Source organism: Rhinopithecus bieti, unplaced genomic scaffold, assembly GCF_001698545.2.
Source record: "Rhinopithecus bieti isolate Rb0 unplaced genomic scaffold, ASM169854v2 scaffold_1599, whole genome shotgun sequence".
Lineage (NCBI taxonomy): Eukaryota > Metazoa > Chordata > Mammalia > Primates > Cercopithecidae > Rhinopithecus > Rhinopithecus bieti.
Window position 1 is genome coordinate 1,062,213 of NW_016804139.1, and position 12,984 is coordinate 1,075,196.

The window sequence follows — 12,984 nt, forward strand, 5'->3', positions numbered from 1 at the left end:
TCCTAGATCTCCAGGCCTCTGATAGGAGGGGCTGCCACAAAGGTCTCTGAAATGCCCTGGAGTCATTTTCCCCATTTTCTTGGCTATTAACCTTCAGCTCTTCTTTACTGATGCAAATTTCTACAGCCTTAAATTCCTCCGTAGAAAGTGGGTTTTTCTTTTCTACCACATGGTTGGGCTGTGAATTTTCCAAACTTTTATGTTCTGCTTCCCTTTTAAATACAAACTCTAGTTTCAGGTCATTTCTTTGTTTATGCAAATGAGCATAGGCTTTTAGAAGCAGCCAGGCCACATCTTGAATGTTTGCTGCTTAGAAATTTTTTCCATGACATACCCTAAATCATCTCCCTCAACTTCAAAGTTCCACAGATCTCTAGAGCAGGGGCACAATGCCACCAGTCTCTGCTAATGCATAGCAAGAGTGAACTTTACTCCATTTCTCAATAAGTTCCTTATCTCTACCTGAGACCACCTCAGCCTGGACTTCCCTGTCCATATCACCATCAGCATTTTGGTCACAACCATTCAACAAGTCTACGAAGTTCAAAATGTTCTCTCATCTTCCTATCTTATTTTGAGCCTTCCAAACTGTTCCAACCTCTGCCCATTACCCAGTTCCAATTTAACTTCCACATTTTCACATATCTTAGCAATACCCCACTTCTTTGGTACCAATTCTCTGTATTAGTCCACTCTTGCACTGCTATAAAGAAGTACCTGAAACTGTGTAATTTGTAGATAAAAGAGGTTTAATTGACTCACAATTCCACAGGCCATACAGAAGCCATGGCTAGGGAGGCCTCAGGAAACTTACAATCATGGAAGATGGTGAAGAGGAAGCCAGCACATCCTACATGGCTGGAGCAGGAGGAAGAGAAAGTGAAGAGGGAAGTGCCACACACTTTTAAACAACCAGATCTCATGAGAACTCACTATCTCAAGAACAGCAAGGGTGAAATCTGCCCCATGATCCAATCACCTCCCATCAGCCCCTCCCCCAACACTGGGGATTACAATTCAACATGAGATTTGGGTGGGGACACAGAGCCAAACCATATCACTCCTCACGTGTACTTGTCACACTGACTTCTCTCGCCTTGCTCCAACAGACCCTGCTGCCTCCTACCGGAGGCATTTGCATTTGCTGTTCCTTCTGCCTACAATAGCTGTTCCCAAAATCGTCTAATGGCTGACTCTTCATCATTCAGGTCTCAGCTCTAACGTTACCATCCAGAGAGCCCTCCATTCTATCTGTATCTAATATCACCCCCAATCCTCTGCCCAGCATGAGCAATTCCATTCCTGTTATTTGATGCATTTTGTTTCTTCATAGCACTGCACCTGTTTGTAACCATCTCGTTAATTTTTAAATGCGTGTTGTTTATGCCCTCCATTAGATATTAGTTCTTTGTGGACAAAAACCCAGTACACGGTTTTTGCTACATTCCCTGTTCCTGGTACCTAGGAGGGTCTCAGTAAAGATTGACTGAGTAAGGCCAGGCTTGGTGGCTCATGCCTATAATCCTAGCACTTTGGGAGGCTGAGGTGGGCAGATCACTTGAGTTAAGGAGTTCGAAACCAGCCTGGCCAACATAGTGAAACCCCGTCTCTACTAAAAGTACAAAAATTAGCCAGGTATGGTGGTGTGTGCCTGTAATCCCAGCTACTTGGGAGGCTGAGGCAGGAGAATCGCTTGAACCCAGGAGGCGGAGGTTGCAGTGAGCTGAGATCACACCACTGTACTCCAGCCTGGGCAACAAAAGCAAATCTCCATCTCAAACAAACAAACAAACAAAAGATTAACTGAGTAAATGATCCCATTTAATTTTCCCAAAAACTCATAAAGCAGATGCTGCTCTACAGTTGAGGGAACTCAGAGAAGTTAAACAATTTCCCAGGTCATGCAGCTAAAAACTGGGGAGGACAGGGGTTTGAAGACAGGGTTTGTCTACCTCTCATTATTTTAATCACCTCTGATGACAAGGAGATTCTCTCCCTAGGGCTATAGGAATAGCTGAACATGAGACACCTAACACTGGACAGCTAAGATCAGCAGCAGTTTACTAGTGACATATGCTCACACTCAAAGAGAAGAATTGCTGCACCATGCAGGGCCACACAGGAGGTGCAGTTGAGCACAGAGTGAACCACAAGAGGTTGTGGAAGGCGGGCTGTGTAGTATTAAGAGGGTGGGGTCCCCCTTGGTTCCCATGAGAGGATAGATTGGCTTGTTTAGATAATTCTGCAGACTAGCAGAGAACTGAAACTTGCTACTCAGGGATAAGCAAGAGATACACCTGGCTCATTTAACAAGAAGGGTCCTTTGGTCACTGGACTCTATCTGTGGGACTCTAGAGTGGGAAGGGGAACTTGTGATTAGGCATTTGAGATCCTCCCAATATTACCAGATGTTAAGGTACAGATAATATTGGACCTTAATTTTAAGCCTTACACCAACCCCATATTAGAAACCACATGAACATTAAAAGAGAAAACAGGAGGACTGGTAGTAAGGAGATGAGGTAGAAGTGGCCTTTGAATAAGGCAGCCTAAAAATAGAGTCAGTCAGCGCCCCCTCAAGAAGATGCATGGTTCTTTCCAAATGCCTTACAATCTTCCAGAAATTCTTTCTTATTTCAACAATACTACAAAATTGGCAAGGCTGGTCTCTCTGGGAAGAACCTCAAGGGCAATATTTTAGGGCATTTGAGCTCATGAGGATGATAGACGATGGCTGACTTGCATCCTGGAACCGGTTCAACACCTACCCACAATACCAATGCGTTTTGCTAGTATGGTTTTAAACAACCATAAAAATCAAGCTTTATTGATGGGGAAAACATAATATCTTCTTGGAAGTGGGCCCTGCTTTGTGCAAAGAGAGTATACACAATGTTCCAACTATAGATAACTGACCCAGGAGTCCTCTGGGGCTATTGTGGCCTCAAACATAAACACAACGGAAGAACTCATTAAAAGCAGCATGATTGGCATCTAAGTCATGTCACTCTTGCCTGCATTTTAGATACTTAGTTGTGTCAAATATCAAATTATTTTCATCTGTGTGGGATGAAGAGCTGTTTGAAGCTCTTGCTCATTTTGCTTTGGGCATGTGTGTGTTGTTGTCATTGTGATGTTCTTATCTTCATCTCTGAGATTAAATTATTTCTGCACTTTTACACACCCATGCAAAAGAGAGGAGGTGAGCATTGAGGCCAATAGTCCTCTAACTGGCTGGGGAGATGTGCAACCTTTTTAAATGCATTGCTTGGAGATGTATCTCCTATGCGCCTTCCCTCCCCACTTAAGTGTGCACATGTGCACACATCACACACACACCACACACACACACAGCTGTGCACTAATGCCACAGACAGTCTGGGTCAAGCCTACCTTTGCCATTTGCCACCTCCCTCTTTCACCCCTGCTGTAGAGAATATTTGCAGACATTTCAATGTCTTCACCTCCTGACAGTCCTGCTGTTTGGAATGCTTTTCCCCACCACTCTCCTCTCTCCTTCACCTGCCACCTCACCCTGTTTCACTGGTTGACTCACACTCACCCTTCAGAGCTCACTTCTGCACAGAGGTATACACTTTAATTAGAACCCTGCATTTCCCCTTTGTCATTCTCTGTGTTTGGAGGCTGCCCTGGGCTTGCACACAGCAGGCCCTTCAGCTACAATATGGAATGTGGTCAGATGACAGGGGCAAGACCACAGCACCAGCCAGGAGGGTTGCGCCTGTTCATTTCTCTTTCCTTCCTTCCTTCCTTCCTTCCTTCCTTCCTTCCTTCCTTCCTTCCTTCTTTCTTTCTTTCTTTCTTTCTTTCTTTCTTTCTTTCTTTCTTTCTTTCATTCTTTCTTTCTTTTTGAGACAGAGTCTCGCTCTGTTGCCCAGGCTGGAGTGCAGTGGCATGATCTCTGCTCACAACAACCTCCACCTTCCGGGTTCAAGCAGTTCTCTGCCTCAGCGCCCTGAGTAGCTGGGATCACAGGTGCCCACCACCATGCGTGGCTAATTTTTTGTATTTTTAATACAGACAGGGTTTCACCATCTTGGCCACGGCCAGGCTGGTCTTGAACTCCTGGCGTCGTGATCCACCCACCTTGGCCTCCCAAAGTGCTGGGACCACAGGCGTGAGCCACCGTGCCTGGCCACACCTGTCCATTTATTTCCCTGAATTGTTCTCAAATTGGTCTTCCTTTCAACCCTGTTTCCTGCCCGTTTCATACCACCATTGATATCCCATAAAATATGTTAGCAGCCTTTTAACTGGCCCTGCCTCAAGGGTTGTCCTGCCCAATCTGATGAGGCAAGAGGCACAGTCTTTTGCCTTGGGCTTCATTCCTGGATTCTGTACTATAGAGGGCCCAGCTCTGGCTCTCGGGGCTCTTGGGTCTCAGCTGCACCCCTCCCTATGGAACAAGGAGTCTGCAGGCTAAATGAATGTTCCCAACAAAGCGCTATCTCCTCCTCCACCCCCAGAGGATTCCAGATTAGAATGCAGATACCCATTAGAATGCATTCCTCATATTCCAGCCCTGAGCCAATTCTGGGCTTGCACAGCACTCCTCCCCTGAAGGTGGAGCCACTGCTAGTGTCCACACTACCAGGCCTTGAAGTGTGGTTAAGGGGTAGCAGTTTCCCTGGGAGTGGGCTGTGGAGGGAGACTGGACACAGAATGGTAAAAACAGACACCCACCCAAGTCGGGAGAATCTGGGGAGGGAAAAGACAAGAAGCAGGCAGCAGGCTGTAGGCCCCGCAGATGGGAGGACAGGCTGAGGTTGCTCCCTGTCTTCAATCCTCAAGGACTCCCTACTTCTTTCAGGAAATAATGCAAACCCCTTAGCATTGAAATAAGGCCCCAAGGGAGTGTTCCCCTTCTGTACTTCTCCAACTAGGACCATGTCTCACAGTTTTTCTTTCAAATTCTCATTCCAGACCCACTAAACAATTTGCATGCCCTTAGCAAATAATTGATCCTATTTTATCATGACTCCTTTACTTTCTGGCCCACTTTTCCCCACTAGACTGTGTGCTTCTTGTCATGTCTTGTCCTCTGCAGATGTCTCCCCAGCATCCAGGATTGGGCTTGGCACACAGTAGACTTCTGCGAAATACGGTATGTTGGGGGAGGAGAGAAAGCAGGAAGGGGCCACAAGAGCTGTGTTTCTGCCTGTAGGATTTGTACCCCTGAACCTCTGAGAGCAACGCCAGACCACATGGCAACACTCTGGGATGCTTAGACTTTAGTTGAGTTCAGGAATAGGGGAAAAAGTGAGTGGGAAGAAGACAGAATAAGTAACGAGAAATATTTGTATGGAGATAATGATGAGAAACAAGCCTTCATTAGAAATTCTTCCAGAATCAGAAGCTGCAGTTCCCACCCTGGCTCTGCCAGGAGCTTGATGTGTGGACTCTAGTTCAAGGCATTGCCTGGGACCCCAAGTTCTGAACTACCTTAAGCTCTGGATGTGAGACACTGCTGTGCACACTATGATAAGATATGAAGAAATATGTTTTACGTAGATTAAAAACATTCAAAAACAATTTCAGAATTATTTTGCTGTCTGCTGCCACTATTGCTTTTTTCATTTAGAGAAGGCATATTCCTGATGCAACCCTGGATTGAGGCATCCGTAGACAGGTGCATTATTTCAGTCCTGGTTCTACCACTTACCATCTATGTCAGAGGTCAGCAAACATTTTCTGTAAAGAGACAGATAGGAAATACGTCAAGTTTTGTGAGCCTATACTTCTCAACTCTGCCTTTGCAGTGCAAAAGTGGCCACAGAAAATGCAGAACGGAATGGACATGATTGTGTTCCAATAAAACTTTATTTACACAAACAGACAGTAGGCCGGATTTGGTCCACTGGTCTTAGTATGCAAACCCCTATCTCTATGATCTCCAGCATCTCAAACATTATCTGAAAAAAAAAAAAAAAATGGGATATGATATCTGCCTCTTTAGAAGATGAAGAAATGTTATATGAAATTATTTTGAAAACTAGAATGAACTAGAGCACTAGCAAAATGTACATTAGTAGTAGTAGCAGTAGTGTTACTATGCTATAGTTAGTCTCATCAATAAATCACATTTGTTAAGTACCCACTATATACTAGCTGCATTGTATTGATGATATTACTCAATCTTCACAAAGATCTTGCAAAAGAAAATGGTTACAAACATACAGATGAGGAAACTGAGGCTCAGAGGCTGTGACTCAAGGGTTACATAGGAAGTCAGAAGTAGGACTGAATTCTAACAGCAGTTCCTGGAACCAAAACAAACAATGACCTCAAAAAAATATATAATGTGTTAAGCATGTAAATAACAGATATATGTAGATGAGTACATGGCTGCCAACAGATGGACCGCTGTTGAATTTAGTCAGTGGGACAGGATCAGGTAACATTCCTGTTGCTATCAAATGACAGAAACCCCATGCTTGCCATGGCATTTGGGTGCTGGACAGTCTTCCCTGGAGGAAAAAGGCCTTTTGTGGCAGGGTCCCAGATTTAAATCCTAAATGAGGTGAGCTACCCGTGATGGGCTCTGCCAGTGGTGCAGGGCTGACCATCTCTGCAAGGGATTGTCTGAGTCACAAGGCAGTCCTCCAGAACTTTCTAGGCCTGCCTGAAGCCAGGCCTGCATCAGCCCCGCAGGGAGGCGTGAGCAGCCGGCACCACTTGAACGCCGAGTCTCTTGCTTGGAGGAGGCCAGATTTAGCAATCTGTCACACACAGCCCGCCTCATTGTGACACTGGGCTCCAAGAGGCTGGCAGCGCGGGCAAGCAGAAAAGCATCTGTCGGCATGCCACGCAGACAGGGATTAGAGAGGATGGGGGAGGATAATTATGGCGTTTGCTTTCCTATAAAGTGCATGTCAGGAGGAAAGGATTAAGCTAATTGAAGAAATCTCCAGCACTTACGTCAAAGGTGGCTGAAAAGCGATTGCTTTATCTTGCATCTCACCTGCTTCTGAGAGCCTGGCTCGAGGAGGCCTACCCACATCTCCACTTTGTCCCCAGCAACTCTTTGCAGAAATAGTTTGAGTTGGCGTTAGCCATTCTGCAAAGGAGAGAGGAGCTAAAAATAAGAGCATGTGAAGGATGCTCCCCACCTTTTTTTTTTTTTAATTTCCAAAAGCTCACATCAAGTTTCTCAGAGAAAGATGGAAAGCTGATTTTCCTGAGGTTTACACATTTGTGTACGTGTGACAGGTGAAATAAATGGCACCTGTAGTGCACGTACTACACGGGGACAGGTGGCGGCCGCCCTCAAACTCTATCTCTTTTTCATCTCTCTGGAACATTAGCTTATGCTCCTGAGGGCCAGGCTGCATGCAAAGAGAAAGCTTGGGCTTCAGGATCATTTATCATCACTCTCCCCCATGCAGAACCCAAACATCTCCAAACCCAAAACCAATGGAAAAAGACAGGAATAGTCTTTTGTCTTCTGTCATCCAGATGGAACTTGGTTTTTGAGTTCCAGGTGACAGGTATTGGAGTTGTTGTGGTAATGAATTTGGAAAGGAAGCAAATAGAAAGATTTCCTCTTTCTTTTAATTCCAAATGTTATACTACATCTACACAAATATGACTTGCCCAATGGACTATCATTTTTCAAAGAATAAGATATCACATCTGGAAAACATAGTCAGCTGCCTAATTTTTGCCGTAAAGCATCCTTAGACAGCTTAGATAATGAATTGCCAGAGGAATCTTAGAAATATTTGTTCCAGTGGTTAGGACCAGAAAGCTGGCTCCATTCTCTGTCGCTTTCTAGCTCTCTGACTTTGGGTAAGTTATTTCAACTCACTTTGATGTCTTCATTTGTGATAGCTCAAGAAAAGTATCTGGCATATAGTAGGGACTAAAAAATGGGCACTGTCATTGTCATTATCATCATCATCTTCATCTACCAGAAAGGCATAAGGTATTGTATTAGTCAGAGGTCGCCAGAGAAACCAAACCAATAGGGTGTGTGCATATATTCTATTATACATGATAGAGATAGAGACTGAGACATAGAAAGAGATTTATTTTTAAGGAATTGGCTCACACGATTATGAGAGCTGGCAAGTCTGAGATATGTAAGGCTGGCCAGCAGGCTGGAAATTCTGCCAGGAATTGATGTTGCAGGTTTGAATGCAAAGGCAGTGTGGAGGCAGAATTCCTTCTTCTTTGGAGGATCTCAGTCTTTTTTCTCAAGGCCTTCAACTGATTGGATGAGGCCCACCCCCATTATGAAGCATTACCTGCTTTACTCAGTCTACTGATTTAAATGTTAATCACTTCTTAAAAAAATATCTTCCCAGCCACATCTAGACTGGTGTTTGACCAAGCAGCTGGGCATTATAGCCTAGTCAAGTTGACACATAAAATTCACCATCACCAGTATGTCATCTTATTTCAGGTTTTCATCTTATACAGGTTTTCAGGGAAAATCTATGCAGTAAACATTGAATAAGCCAGGTGTGGTGGCTCACACCTGTAATCCCAGCACTTTGAGAGGCCAAGGTGAGTGGATCACTTGAGGTCAGGAGTTCGACACCAGCCTGGCCAAAATGGTGAAACCCCAACTCTTCTAAAGATACAAAAATCAGCCAGGCATGGTGGCAGGCACCTGTAATCCCAGCTACTTGGGAGGGCGAGGCAGGACAATTGGTTGAACCTGGAAGGTGGAGGCTGCAGCGAGCCAAGATCATGCCACTGCATTCCAGACTGGGTGACAGAGTGAGCCTCTGTCTCAAAAAACAAAACAAAACAAAAGGAATAAATCTTAGATTTACAACATGCTATCTTAAAAGGAACAACAACAACAACAACACAAAAGGTACAACAATCACCTGCTTACCCCCCTTGGAACCTACCAGAAATCATAGCTGGTGTCCCAGTTTCCAGCCCCCTCTGCCTTTGGGTTAGTGTGTGGTTTTAGGCAGGTTCCTGAGAATCTCTAAACTTCCGCAGCTGCAACTCATATTGAAGGTATCTGCCCTGCCTTCATAGGGGAAAGGTGAGAATAAAATTAAGCAACTGTTGGGAAGGGCTTTGTAAATAAACTTTAAAATGTCTCAACATAAGACATTATCCTACAAGAAGTATAGTGCTCTGGACAGGCTGAGTCCAATTATTTTTACCAAAGCCAATAAAAGGCAACTCTAACATGTCATAAGTTTGACCTAACTCTAATATGTTAGCCAACAAAATCATTAATGTTTTCAATTAGAATTAATTTCCTTGCCTTCTTGTTAATCACATCGAATTCACATCCAAACACCCTTCTTGGGATTTAGAATGGCTTTTGGATATGAATTAGATGACCAAGTTGTCTGAACACTAGCCTTTCCCCCCCTCCCCTCAGTAAATTTTCACATAGAAAACATGTCATTGCCTTTGAGCAGGGCTCAAAGCAGCAGGTTCAACAAATGTTTGTTGTAGGATAATTCATTCATTACAGAGATATTTATGGAGCCCTCGCCTTGCACCACGCAGCTTGCTGGGATCTGGATGAAGAGGGTGGTGACTTTAAGTGCTGAGAGCCCAGTCATGGGATAGCATAAGAATTTGATAGATGTCACTATTTATTATTGGTTCATATATTATTATGTGACCATTTTTATAAAAGTAAGACAGGATTAATGATTTAAAATAAAGGCATGGCTGAGCCCAACATTCTTTCTAACATCAGCAGCTTTTTCAAAGTTCCCAGGCTTGCACTCAGCATCAGTATAATATCACAGCAAAGCCAAGCCACCAACAGACCAGAAGAGTGAGGCAATTGTTCTTTGGAAAACTTCACCATCAAAGGAAATTGTCTTGTGTTGTCTCTCAGAACACTTCACACTTCGTTGGGAAGCTATAAAAACAATTACCAGGTCATTAGTAAAGGTTATTATTTTTTTTTAAGATTCAAACGCCCACTCTCAGAATGACCTTAGCTTGCATTTCAGTGGGAGGCAGTTGCTGTAGTGGAAAGAGTGAAAGGTTGGGAGTGGAAACCAAACAGCCCTGCAGCAGGTGTTTAGCCTTTTCCGGCCCTCAGTTTCCTCAGCCCTACACTGAAGAAGCTAGGAGTCCCTGCCTATCTCATTGACTGTAAAGAGGTTGAAATAAAATGGCTTGGAACTGGATGCAGAGGTACAAGGCAAGCCTGGGCAACATAGCAAGACCCTGTCTCTTAAAAAAATGGCTTGAGAATGACTGCCACCACCAGCCTGGCACTTGGAAAGTGTTCTGTAAATGCAATCCCTTCCATTCCAGGCTCCAAGTTACCTGTGTTTGGGCTAAAGATATGAGTCAATAAAGCAGGAAAGATGGAAGTGAGCTCTGGATTCATTGGAATAGGCTAGGTTGTGCTATAATAACAACCTGAAAACCTCAGCAGCTGAAAACAACCAAGTTCATTTCTCACCACAGCCCACGTCCATCCATCATGGGTTGACAAGTGAGCTATACCTGCCTTAGCCACTCAGAAACCCAGGCTGGCAGAAGCTCCATCTAGACTCATGACTCCAAGATCAGGAGGAAGAAAGAAGGAGTATAGCAAACAATACACTAGCTCTCAAAGTTTCTGCCTGGACGTGATACACATTACTTGCACTCACATTTCATAGACTGAAGCAAGTCTTTGCTGCACTGAGTAAATGGCATGGGGATGTATCATCTTACCACAGCCATAAAGACTGGAGGTGTAGGATGGGACTGTGGTACAGGAACTTGGCTCAAGCCAATTTCCATATATAATACAAAAGTACATGGAATTCTAGCAAATGTTTAGGCTTTGAATCCTGTCACAGCAATTAGAATTATTTTCTATAGGGGCTGGGTGTGGTGACTCACACTTGTAATCTCAGCACTTTGGGAGGCCGAGGCAGGTGGAACATTTGAGGCCAGGAGTTCAAGACCAGCTTGGGCAACATGGGAAGACCTGATCTCTACAAGATTTAAAAAATTAGCCAGGTGTGGTGGTGTGCACCTGTGGTCCCAGCTACTCAGGAGGCTGAGATAGGAGGATCACTTGAGCCTGGGAGGTCGAGGCTGCAGTAAGCCATGATCATGTCACTGCACTCCAGCCTGAGCAACAGAGCAAGACCCTATCTCAAAAAAAAATTTTCCTATAACCCATAGTTTGCTTTAAACATTCAGACCTGTGTTTATTCAATAATTTGGTTGTGTTATCCTCAATGCTCCAGGCACTGTTCTAGGCTCAGTGAACATGATCTAGTCCCTGCCATTATGAAGCTTGCCTTCTAGAAGGAAGGCAGATGACAAACAAGTAGAACATATATACTTACATTTCAAGGCTTATGTGCTAAAAAATAAAATAAAGTGGGTAAGGGTACTAAGGAGGACTAAACTGAAGTGAGGGACTCAGAGGATGTTGAATGAGTTGAATGCTATTCCGTTCAAATTTTATTTTATCGCCTCCTCAGTCCTCTAAAGCTTTCTGGAAGGCAATGTGACTGCCTCAAAATAACAACAACAATAACAATTTTCACAAACACAAGTGCTGACACCTTTCTCCCACCACCACCGCCTTAATCCAACTCCTTCCTCACAATGTGAACCTCAGATACTGGGCAGTGCCTCTGGGCTCCTGCTGCACCATTGCCCCACATGGAGTGCGGCAGGTTAGCCCAAGGCAGGACAAGAGTGGCCTCCACCAGGGCCTGGGTTACGATGGAACCACTGTTGAGGCCTCGACTTCCCTGTGCATCTGTACTGATGGAACTATTCCATGTATTCACCCATACCTGTGCATGGATATTCAGGTCACCTGTTAGGAGCAAACACAGAACTGAGATGGAGGGAGGAGGACCATAGGAGGGAGGGATAGCTCATTTCCTGAACACCCCACTGGGCCAGTTGCTGTCCACACACACCTTTTCTTATCTAACCTTCTCAATATCCTCATGAGGTGAACATTATTATCTCTAGTTTGAAGATAAGGACATTTAGGCTCAGAGAAAGGAGGTCATTTGCTCTAGGTCACAGAGGAGTAAGTGCCAAAGGTGTGCTCTGTTCTTCTGTGCTAACTTCCACCTCTTGACCCTCACCTGTGCTTTCTTCCTATCTTTGCCTCAGGTCCCTCCACTGGCATCAATAGTTTAGCCCTGCAGGTGATTCTCAAGGTCATTGGTTGTGACCTTGAGATGCTAATGACTATGCTAATACATTAGACACGATAAAATCATTTTGTATTCAGTGAATTACTATACACCACATTACACCTATGAGATGAATCCTTATGATCCCATCTTTTGCATTAGAAAACAGAGGCTCTCAGAGGTGACGTCAAACTCTAAAAGCTACACTTGCACCTACGGTGCCACGTTGCCTCCATTAACCCAAATTTCTTTTCCGATAAGGCTACAAGCTACTGTAACTCTCTCACACAACAGCCCATCAGGTAGACTTTCCACAAGGGAACTTTTTCTTTCTGTCCCAAACTTTTTTGAGGATCCGATGAAGGGTATAAAACCCTTCTCCAGAAAATGCTCATTAAAACATAAGAGGGAAAATTAGTACACTAGAAATGGACTTACTTTATAAATGTTCAGCCTTATGGTTTAATATATCATGTCTCTCACTTTTATTCAGTGATGCAGCAATTAATGGCTCATTCCAGAAAGAAAAAAAAATGCACAATAAAAGTTTATCCTAGGCCAGGTGCAGTGGCTCACGCCTGTAATCCCAGCACTTTGGGAGGCCAAGGCGGGCAGACCACCCGAGGTCAGGAGTTCGAGACCAGCCTGGTCAACATGGTGAAACCCCCCTCTCTACTAAAAATGCAAAAATTAGCCAGGCGTGATGGCTGATGCCTGTAATCCCAGCTACTCAAGAGCCTGAAGTAGGAGAATGGATTGAACCCGGGAGGTGGAGGTTGCAGTGAGCCACGTTCATGCCATTGTACTCTAGCCTGGGTGACAAGAGTGAAACTCTGTCTCAAAAAAAAAAAAAAAAAAAAAAAAA